The sequence below is a fragment of the Caretta caretta genome, chromosome 7 (assembly GCF_965140235.1).
Source record: "Caretta caretta isolate rCarCar2 chromosome 7, rCarCar1.hap1, whole genome shotgun sequence".
NCBI lineage: Eukaryota > Metazoa > Chordata > Testudines > Cheloniidae > Caretta > Caretta caretta.
The window spans coordinates 115,966,556-115,977,103 of NC_134212.1; positions in this window are offsets into that span (position 1 = coordinate 115,966,556).

Here is a 10,548-nt window from a genome sequence, read left to right on the forward strand (position 1 = left end):
AACATACTGTAACATGATTAGCTAACCAATTATATCCCACCACCTTAGTTTACACTCAGCAAAATTAATTGTACAGCAGTCAGAAACAATCACAGAACCAGACAGAGACCATGCCAGTAAACAATAGCAAAGTGGGAACTATAATGACAAAACAATACGGAAGTGAGGATTTCACAACCACATCTGTAAAGACATAAGGGCTTCCTAGCTGTGTCTATTGATAAGTGAGATCTTACCAAACATCAAAGTAAGTTTCCTTTTACATCTTCTAGGCTCTTCCCTTTCTCTGGAGGTGATAGATCGGATCACCTTTCTAACAGCCCCTTATTTCAATGTGACTAGTTGGAATGTGAGGATGTGACCATTCGCTTCCCAATTTATGGCTGCTCCCTCTGCTCAGCCAAAGGCCTTAGCTTAGGAACAGGGCCTCAGACTGTCACAGTGAGAGAAGGCCCTTACACAGGCAGACAATGATTTTGATTCTTTCTTTTACACCTCTATAGCTAGCTAAATGATAGGCCTTTACAGACAGGCCTGAATATTTATATCCTAACAACGTTATGCTTCTCGTTCTGGTGCAGTACTGAAATTGACGGGAGAGCAATCTGCGGTTGATTTAGTGGGTCTTCACTAGACCCACTAAATCGACCCCCCGGTGGATCAGTCGCAGCAGTGTCAATCCACGGTAAGTGTAGACATACTCTAAGTGTGTCCCCACATAACTGATTTCATTCAGGTCCATCTGGTATTTTGATTACATTCAGTGTCAGGTCCTTTCATTTGGTGTCACAGAACACAATGCAACTCCTAATTGTGCTGTTTGTTGATAATTTTCATCACAAATCAGCAGATCATCTATAATTATATCCACCCGAGCCAGGTCTCCAAAGATCCAGGATTTGATGCTTAGGTCCACCTCAAGTGCTGAGGCCATCCTGAAAGGAAGATACTTAAGACTATATTGACAAAAGGGGGAGTTTGGGTAGGGTAGAGACCTGGTCTGCTTGAAGTCAATGGGAGTTTTGCCACTGACTTCAATAAAGCCAGGATTTCCCCTGTAGAGCTTCACACTCTCTGTATTGAGTCAGAGCTGACACAACCCTTGGCTTGAATCCAGAGGTGCAAATACGTTGGTATCTCGAGGTTTAGACATCACCTCCTCAGCTGTTCTCATGGGGTAGGCAAATATTTGAGGACTTCATTCAAATCTCTTGGATCTATACAAACCCTTAACTCATTTGCTTTTATTGTGGTAGCTATACCATGATGATACCTGAATCCACGCAATAATATCCAATTTACCAATCAGTTCAGTTCAGCTTTTACTTGATCTCTCAGTACTTGTTGGACTATCTCTATTACATATGAGGCATGTTGGAATATGCTGTGATACAGTGTAAAGGTTTTAATGAAACTTGTTTTGGAGCCAGGAGCCCATCCCAGTCTCATGTTATTTAAAACCTTTTATAGAACTCCACCCTATGGAATTCCACAGGTATATTTCTAACACCACCTCCTAACTCATTGATCATTATGAATTCACAGTTCATCGTAAGTCCATCATTTGTTGAACGGAACAGAACTACCGTTGTGTCTGTGGCCATAGCCTTGTATTCAGGCAGTTATTGATTGCTCTACTAGTTCTCCTTGAAAATCCATTAACTTTTTCCTCTCCTGCTGGACCAGCCAGTAACTGTCCCAAATAACAAGTACCTCCCAGTGATAATATTGTAACAGACTAAAAATTGTAAAACAAGGGAAAGCACAATTATGCTTAGATGAGTACTGCAGAGAGCATTGTTGGGGCCCATTTGTTGTTTCATTTTCTGCTTACTCAGTGTGTCCTGGTTGTATGTCCTATAAAGTGTGTCAGTGTAGCAAGATACTTTCCCCCTTATAGGCCCCAATTCAACAATGAATATAAGCATACGTTTACTTTCAGGCATGTGCTTAAATCCATCCTTATTCAGCTAAGCACTTAACCATGATAATATGCTTAAGTGCTCTGCCTGCCTAAATTGAGGCCATAGATTGTTTGTAGCTTGGCTTTTGAGGTCGTAGAGTTAGATTTCCACTGGTTAGTAGAAATTACATCATCATATGAATAATACTTAGGTTCTGTCGGGTTTTAAAATCTGATAACTTTAAAAATGGCTGTGTTTGGTCTTTGCTCTTTACACAACATTGAGTGAGGAAACCTCATGGACACAGCTGGCTTCCAAATAACCATGTTTATTAGCTGTTTGTAAACATACAAAAAACCAGGAGGCCAACTGTGGACTCCCAAACTATTTAAAAGGGTATCCTATTCACTACAAAAAGAAAAGGAGTACTTGTGGCACCTTAGAGACTAACCAATTTATTTGAGCATGAGCTTTCGTGAGCTACAGCTCACTTCAAACATCTGATGAAGTGAGCTGTAGCTCACGAAAGCTCATGCTCAAATAAATTGGTTAGTCTCTAAGGTGCCACAAGTACTCCTTTTCTTTTTGCGAATACAGACTAACACGGCTGTTCCTCTGAAACCTATTCACTACAGTATGTAAGTAAGCCTTAATGAGCACTGGGTTTTTATTTGTTTGTTTTTGTGTGTGTGCTAAGTTTGGAAAATTAACATTTACCAATTAAAAAGTTATAAATGCTTGAACACTCTACTTCTACAGCTGTGTAGTCAAAACATACATAGCTACTTAGCTCCAGTATTAAAAACTCCAGCATTGTGAAACTACACATATGTAACTAATTCCCAGTCCTGCACCATTGCTTACATGAATAATTCTCACTTCTCATGCAGCAAGTCTTTTAGTGGGACTTCTCTCACTACTCTGAGTAAATTATATTATTCTGCAGTAAGCAGTCCTGCACAGTAACTGAATTTAATGGAAATATTGTACTGCACATGTGAAATGCTGACTTTTTTGCCAAAGGCTTATTGCATGAGTAGGAAAACCCACTGTTCACAAATCTATCCATGGAAAAAGAGGCCTCTTAAGCGGAGTTATATCCATCTTTTCTCCAACCCCTTGGAAAATCTCCCATATAAACTATGCCTGGCTGGAGCTCCTCAGGGCATGGAGATAGAGTTGGGTGCAAAGGGTGCAGAACTGTAGAAGAGAAGTGGGCAAATCAGTAGTTTTTGGCATTCATTTCTATGCATTCACACTGCCTTGGAGGAGAGTTTGGAGTAAGCTGCAGACAGGGATGCACTGGTAGTGTGGACTTGAGGAAGCCATGCTTTCACATGGGACGCTCTACCCACGGTATGTTAGAGGGTTCGACCTTCCTGGTGAACACTTCAATCTTTGGCAGATGCTTTGTGGTCCATGAGATATCCCTACAGGTCTATGGGCCATCACCATGCCGGAGAGGCATAGAATTCATACAGCTGCTCTGCTGTTAAAGAGTATTTTTTGTCAGGTTTTCCAAAGGAACCAGATTCACATCGTTTGCTTGCAAGAGCATTGCAGTTCCTTCTGGGTTACACCCAGATATTTTAGTAAACAACCCCTTCACTTTAAACAACCTCATGCGTGTAGCACGTTTAGGAAAGACACTATCATTTATTGTTCACATAATATGTGACCCTGATGAGTCATAATTCATACATAGCTATGAAGGAGTGTGGTCCTCATAAGTGACAGAAATAAGTTGGCAGACAATGTTCTTCCCTGTAAACAGGCCAGGAAAAGTATTAGGAAAACTGAACCAAATCAGTAAAATACCTGTTATGGGCATAGAGCCTGGGACTTAGGCTATGTCTGGTGCTCAGGGTCTGACTCCCAGCTTAAGTGAAGGTCCTCACACTAGCTAGATGAGAGCGAGTGTGATAAAAATAGTAGTGTCACTGAGGTAGCCTGGGCAGTGGTGAGCAGCCGTATGGGCTAGCTACCTCGAGTACAAACTCACCCGGACCCCATGGGTACGTACTCCGGTCAGATGCTCTGTGCTCCTGCTCACTGCTACCACAGCTACACTATTTTATCACACTATATTGTTGAGAGCTAGCATACACCATTACACCTCCAGCTCCAGGTTTAGACATCGCCTCAGTCCCGATTAGACTGTAATGGTGATAAGGTGGTGTCTCAGTGTGGTAATGGCTGCTGTGGTATTTCAGTGTGAAATTTTGAATGCTGGATAAAATCATTCAACTCTGAGGTCCCCATTGGTCAACAATTCTGTGTGAACTTTTCTAAAAATGTTTTCAGTCAGCGCCAATCCAAATCTTGTGACCTTATGTACACTGGAAAGTCTAAATCACTTCAGATAGTATCTTTGACACAGTGAGACAACCTTAATTATGTTGCTACAGGGATGCTGCTACAATAATGACAACATTGTTCGCTTGCAAACCAGTCAACAGGAAGAAAAGGCCTATAAAAGAAAGTGCTCAGGTCAGGGGGATATGCAAAGAGGGGGGATATGCAGAGAGGACAGGCTATGTGGCATAGAACAGCAAAATGCAGTGTGATATTGCCATGCTTAATTAAATCAAACAGATAAGGGCAGAAAAGTCCTTGGTAATAACGGACTTGGAGCTGGTATGTTCATCCTTTTTACAATGCCTTTAGCATTAGAGTTTACATACAGCATATTTCCTTTTCCCATCAGTATCTTTATTGGTAATGTGTCCTGTGACAGAATAATGTCTGGGTATCAATAGCCATTGTTATAGGTTATGAATCCCAAAACTAGTGCTGGCTTTCTCATTAAAAGGCTACAGAAGAGAGCAGGTGTGTGTGGGGTTTTTTAAAATTTTGTCCAGAACTAAACCAAATTATAGCCTACTGTATCCATCAAGTAATGAACACATGTTGGCATCAGTAAACTGTTTGAAATGCACTAAAGCAGGGGTTGGCAACCTTTCAGAAGTGGTGTGCCAAGTCTTCATTTATTCACTCTAATTTAAGGTTTTGCGTGCCAGTAATACATGTTAATGTTTTTAGAAGGTCTCTTTCTATAAGTCTATAATATATAACTAAACTATTGTTGTATGTAAAGTAAATAAGGTTTTTAAAATGTTTAAGAAGCTTCATTTAAAATTAAATTAAAATGCAGATCTTATCAGTTTAGTGTGATCCTTGCCCTTGCTTTTCCTTGTTGAGTTTTCCAATGTCTGGCACGTATTTGGATACTTTAAGCTGCACACAGGCTCCTGAGTGATCAGTTGTTAACCGGCTCTGAGAGGGACAGAAGACAGATTTCTTGTGTGAAAATACCTGTTCACACAGGTATGTGGATCCAAATGCTGAAAGGCCTGCAAATGCAGTTTTCTTCAAACAGTTAAATTTCACTGGCAGGGATGACCAGCAGGTCAGAATAGAGGCCCCATGATCTCTCTCATGCACTCCGCAGATCTCCAAACACTGATGCCCACATTTCTAAGCTTTTTAACTGAATGAGACGCAATTCGAAATCTTCAACACCCATCCCCTGAAATACAGACAAATCCAAATCGGTTTCATTGAACTTTTCAGGTTTAATCAGAAAAGAATGAATTGGGCCAAATCGCTGGAAATCTTGAAATCTGTCAGAAAATTCGGATTCCAGTTCTTGCGTGTACATTCTAATCTCAAGGTCAGATGCAGCGCGCTGTTCCACGTGGCGTGAGAGTGATGTAAGCTGCAAATCAGGACTTAAAAATATCCCAGCACAGTGGCACTGGAACAATTTTTAAGGTGGGGGTGCTGAGCTGCGCCCCCTCTTGCCCCTGTCTGCACCCCTCACTGCCCCCGGCTGGGGCCAGTGGGCCACAGCTGGGGGCAGCTGCAGAGCCCCCGGCTGGGACCAGTGGGCCACAGCTGGGGGCGGCTGCAGAGCTGGGCTGGTGGCCGGGACCCCAGGCCAGCAGCAGAGCCCCCAGACCGGAGGCCAGGATCCGGGCAGTGTCATAGGTTGCCTACCCCTGCACTAAAGTATAATGCCTGAAGGAAAGATGTTAGATTAATAGAAATAAGTCTAGAATATACCTGGAGCACCCACAGCTGTAGGGAAAAAGGCGTTACACACAAAATTCATGGCTTTGAATTGCCAAACAAGTGAAAATTTATGATTAGTTTAAAGCAACCCAACCCTGCTCATGTCTTTTGGGTAGGGTTCCCTATCATCCTGAGAAGCAATATCCTCTAATGATGATGGTGTTTGTTTTGTTAAACATTTTTCAATGTATTGCATACTTCTCCTTTATAGAGACTTTCATCCAACTATCGTGAAGATTTTTACAAACAACAATTAATTAGACAAAACCACACCCTAGAAAGTAAGTATTTCTCCACTTTAGTGGTGTAACCCAGGAACTTATTTGTGCCAACTGGCAGAGGGCACAGGGAAGCATAGAGTTTTACAGGACTCTCTGGGTGAAGTTTATGGACAATAATTCACCAAACGGTGGCTTTACTGAAAGCCAGTAGCCCACTGGTTGTCATAATCATGGCAAACTGTTGCATGGATAAGAAGCTATGTATCTATACTAGAAATTTTGTTCTTAAAACATTGACATTAAAGGCAGGTCACCAGGAGGTGATGTGCTTCAGACAGGTTCTGTCAGGCAGTGGGAGGTAGATGCTTATCTCTGTCTGGTCATTGTATACTGTATGCTTCATAAGGTTAGTCTATTTGCTAACCAGAGCCACCAGCTAATCAAGATAGCAAAATCAATTGCAAGATCACAAAATCTATTGGAAGGCATATGCTGCTGGAGAGTACCTTGTTTTTGACTAAGATCAAAGAAGGAGAATACATGGTACAGGAGGAGAATGCAAGGAGAGGCAAAGTATCCTTCACTTAGGGGACAAGAAGACAGTGTGGCCTGTCTCGTGAGAAAGGGATCACAGTCTACCTCATTGAAAAGCGTGGGTGAGTAATACTTTATTACCGATGAGAGTATCTTGTTAACTAAGTCTATCCTCTAGAATGCATGTTATGATTTTATTTTATATATAACCATTTGTTTCCAACATTTCTTCTTGCTATCGTTTGCATCTCTATACTTTATTAAATAAACTTTTACTTGTTTTCACTATAAACTTATCTAAGTGCTTTGCATTAAGTGGAGTGGTGATCTGAGGTGTAACTGGTAAGCTGGAGTGTACTATTTATTTGGGAGCAGTAAATCTGTAAACAATGTGGGTGTCCCGTGAAGCAGGGGCTAAGCACTCCAGAGGGTCACTTGAAGGGTTTGGGGGTTGGAGTGTGCCTATGGCTAAAAGGCAGAGTGACAAAGGAGCCTGTATCGGCTAAGAGGGGAATGCTTCTGTTGCCCATGGCAAGCTGACCTTGGCAGGCTCAACCAAGGCTTCCTCACGCTAAGGACAGGTGGTAGCAAGGTGCCTCACAATGCTGGGTACCGCTGGGATGTGGGGATCGGCACCACCATGTTGCATGATGGACACTTGATAAAATTACCATACTTAGTGATGGACATTGTGGGGGTTATATCATTCAGTCATTCAACGTTTTTTGAAAAATTACTGTAGACCTCAAATTTTTTACCACAAACACTTGTGTCCATGTACGGACACTTTGCTGACCTGTGCTGGGATGCATCACAAGAAGTAATAATTAATCATAATAATACTTCCCAATTTTATAGCAACCTTCATAGAAGAATTATAGAATGCTTTACAAAAGGCATTATTTTCTCAGCGGTGGTAAACCAGGCATACAGACGTTAAGTGTCTTGCCAGTGGTCACAATATGAATTAGTAAGAGAGCCAGGAATAGACCTCATACCCCTGACTCTGTTTCATGCTCTAGCTATTAGGCCACACTGTCTTTTTATGCATCACTGTATGCACTAGACCCTTTACTTCCAGCCAGCTTGGACTTGCACCACTCAGTTGAGAGTAAAACATGTTTTTGTTCCTGTGCCATCTCACTACTTACATTTCTGATCTTATTAATTGACTATAGTATGTAAGTATTTTGAGATGGCCTCTCAAGGAGATGGTCTTGAGCCGGTATACGTCCAAAACACCACCATAAACCACATGGAAATCAACAGGCAGCTAATACATATCCTGGACAATTGGTGTCATGTGCTTCTGGTGAGATACATATTTTAACAAGTAGATTGCCACATTCTGTTCCATCTTCAGTTTCCAGGTTGATTTGTAAGATGTAGCCACATTATAGGGTATGTCTACCCAGTGGCAGCGAGCCTCCAAGCACATCTCGACAGACTTGGGCTTTCAGGGCTTGTGCTACCGTTCCAAAAATAGCTGGGGTGTAGACAGTGCTTTTAGCAACAGTTCAGGCCAGAACTCAGGCTCTGAACCCAAGATAAGGGGATGGACTTCAGATCCTGAGCTCCAGCCTGAGCTGCAACATTTACCCAGCTATTTTTAGAACAGTAGCACAAGCCCGAGTCTGTCTACTCAGGCTTAGAGACTCACTGTTGCAGGCGGTGTCAACATACCTGGGGGACACATTGTGATAGTCTAATCTTGAGGCAACAAAGACAGTTTACAGCAGTAAGATCTGTATGCAAAAGTAATGGCCACAATCTTCTGGCCAGATGAAAAAGGAAAAATGGTTGTCTAGACACTGCTGCTGTGTGATCATCTGGAGATTCAACAATACCCCCAGACGGGAATTTTGATGATTGTTTATTGTCATTTTCATTTTTAAATACTTGCGAGGTTCCCAGATACTATGGAATGGGGGCCATAAAAGTATACAGCTAGAAATGGTTGGTACACACCCTTTAGTGATTAGGGATTTAGGAAACCCAAGTTCATTTACCTGCTCTGCCTCAGACTTCCTGTGTAACCATGGGAAAGTTACCAAGGCTTTGTCTCCACTTAAAAGTTATGGTGACATAGCTATGTCAGCTAGGGATGTGAAGAAACCATACTGCTGTGAAGGGTTCATGTAGCGTTCATGCACCTGGAAACAGTCAGGGCACACCCTGACTGTTGTGTAGGAGCGATGCACACATTGCTCTGTCCAAGGACATGGACCATGGGAACATGGACCATTGGGAAGTCAATTAAAGGACATGAACCGTGGGAAGCTTCCTTGGACTAGGCTCAAGGCCTGAGAACAAGGATTGTAGTAGATAAAGGCTGGTAAATAAGAATATTAATCAAAGTCATATTATTTCCTTTGTTGATGCCTTTTGCGGTCGGAGTATGTAATGCGCAGGGGGGAGAGAAATAAAAGAGAGGTGGAAAAGCTGACAGGGGCAATCCAGTCAGCAAACCAGCCTGCTTGCTTGCCTAAAGCCGTGTCCTGTCTTGTATTGAACCGCCACACTGCTGACTGACATAGCTATGCCAACGCTACCCCCAGTGTGGACGCAACTGTGTTGATGGAAGAGGGCTTTGGTTGATGTAGCTAATATCATTTGGGACAGTGGTGTTCCTGTGTTGACAGGAAAAAAATCCTTGTCAGTGTATGCTGCGTCTACACTAGGGGGTTATGCCAACTTAGCTATGCCGACATAGGTTCCACAATGGAGACATACCATTAGTCTTGTGGTACCTCCATTCACATCTGTAAAATGGGGATAATAGCATTGCCCTACCTTCCTTGAGTGTTGTGAGCAAAAATACACTAAAGATTGTGAGATCCTCATATAGTGAGGTAATGGAGGCCATAAAAATACCTTACATAGACTAAGAGGGGCAGAGAAAATCCTTGCCACATCTTCTGGTTTCTTTCCCCGAACACTAACATCACCTTTGTTTTATATGGATTGAGCTTCAGCCAGTTATCTCTTATCCATGCACTAATCTTGCCCAGAGCCTGGATCAGGCACTCAATAGCACTGGCTGGATCCGATGAGACATGCATACATTTATTTCTTCAAGTTTCTAAAATACAGGATATAGGTGCCCATCTAGTGCTTTACACACCTTTCCCATGAATTAAAATCTAGTCACATAGGACTGTCCGTTAGTACACAGCTACCTATAACTGATGTATTGAAGGTACTGCAACCCTGCCTTCTTACTCATTCTTCCTGTGACATCATGTACATGTTCAGCATGAGATGGAACACTGGTTGGATGTTCATTTGCAAATTGGATGCTGTTGATTTGGGCTTGAGTGGAGACTGGGAGTGGCTAGGTCGTTGTGCAGGGTAGCCTATTTCCCCTTGTTTTTTCCTACCCTCCCCCCCCCCCAGACGTTCTGGTTGAACTTGGATTTGGACTTGGAGGGTGGTCAGTTTGGATGGGCTGTTGCCGGCGGGGGAGTGGGTTTGTGTGTGTGTGTGTGTCCCCGAGAGGGGGTGTGTGGGAGAGCCTGGATTTGTGCTGGACGTGGCCCACCTTGATTGCCATGCGCATTGTGGGGAGAGTGGTCACTTTGGATGGGCTGTTGCCAGCGGGAGAGTGAGTTTGTGTGGGGGGGGGGGGTGGGGGGGTGAGAGAACCTGGATTTGTGCTGGAGGTGGCCCACCTTGATTGTCATGCACATTGTGGGGAGAGTGGTCACTTTGGATGAGCTATTACCAGCAGGATAGTGAGTTTGTGTGTGTGGTTTTTGGAGGGGAGTGAGGGGGTGAGAGAACCTGGATTTGTGCAGGAAATGGCCCACCTTGAT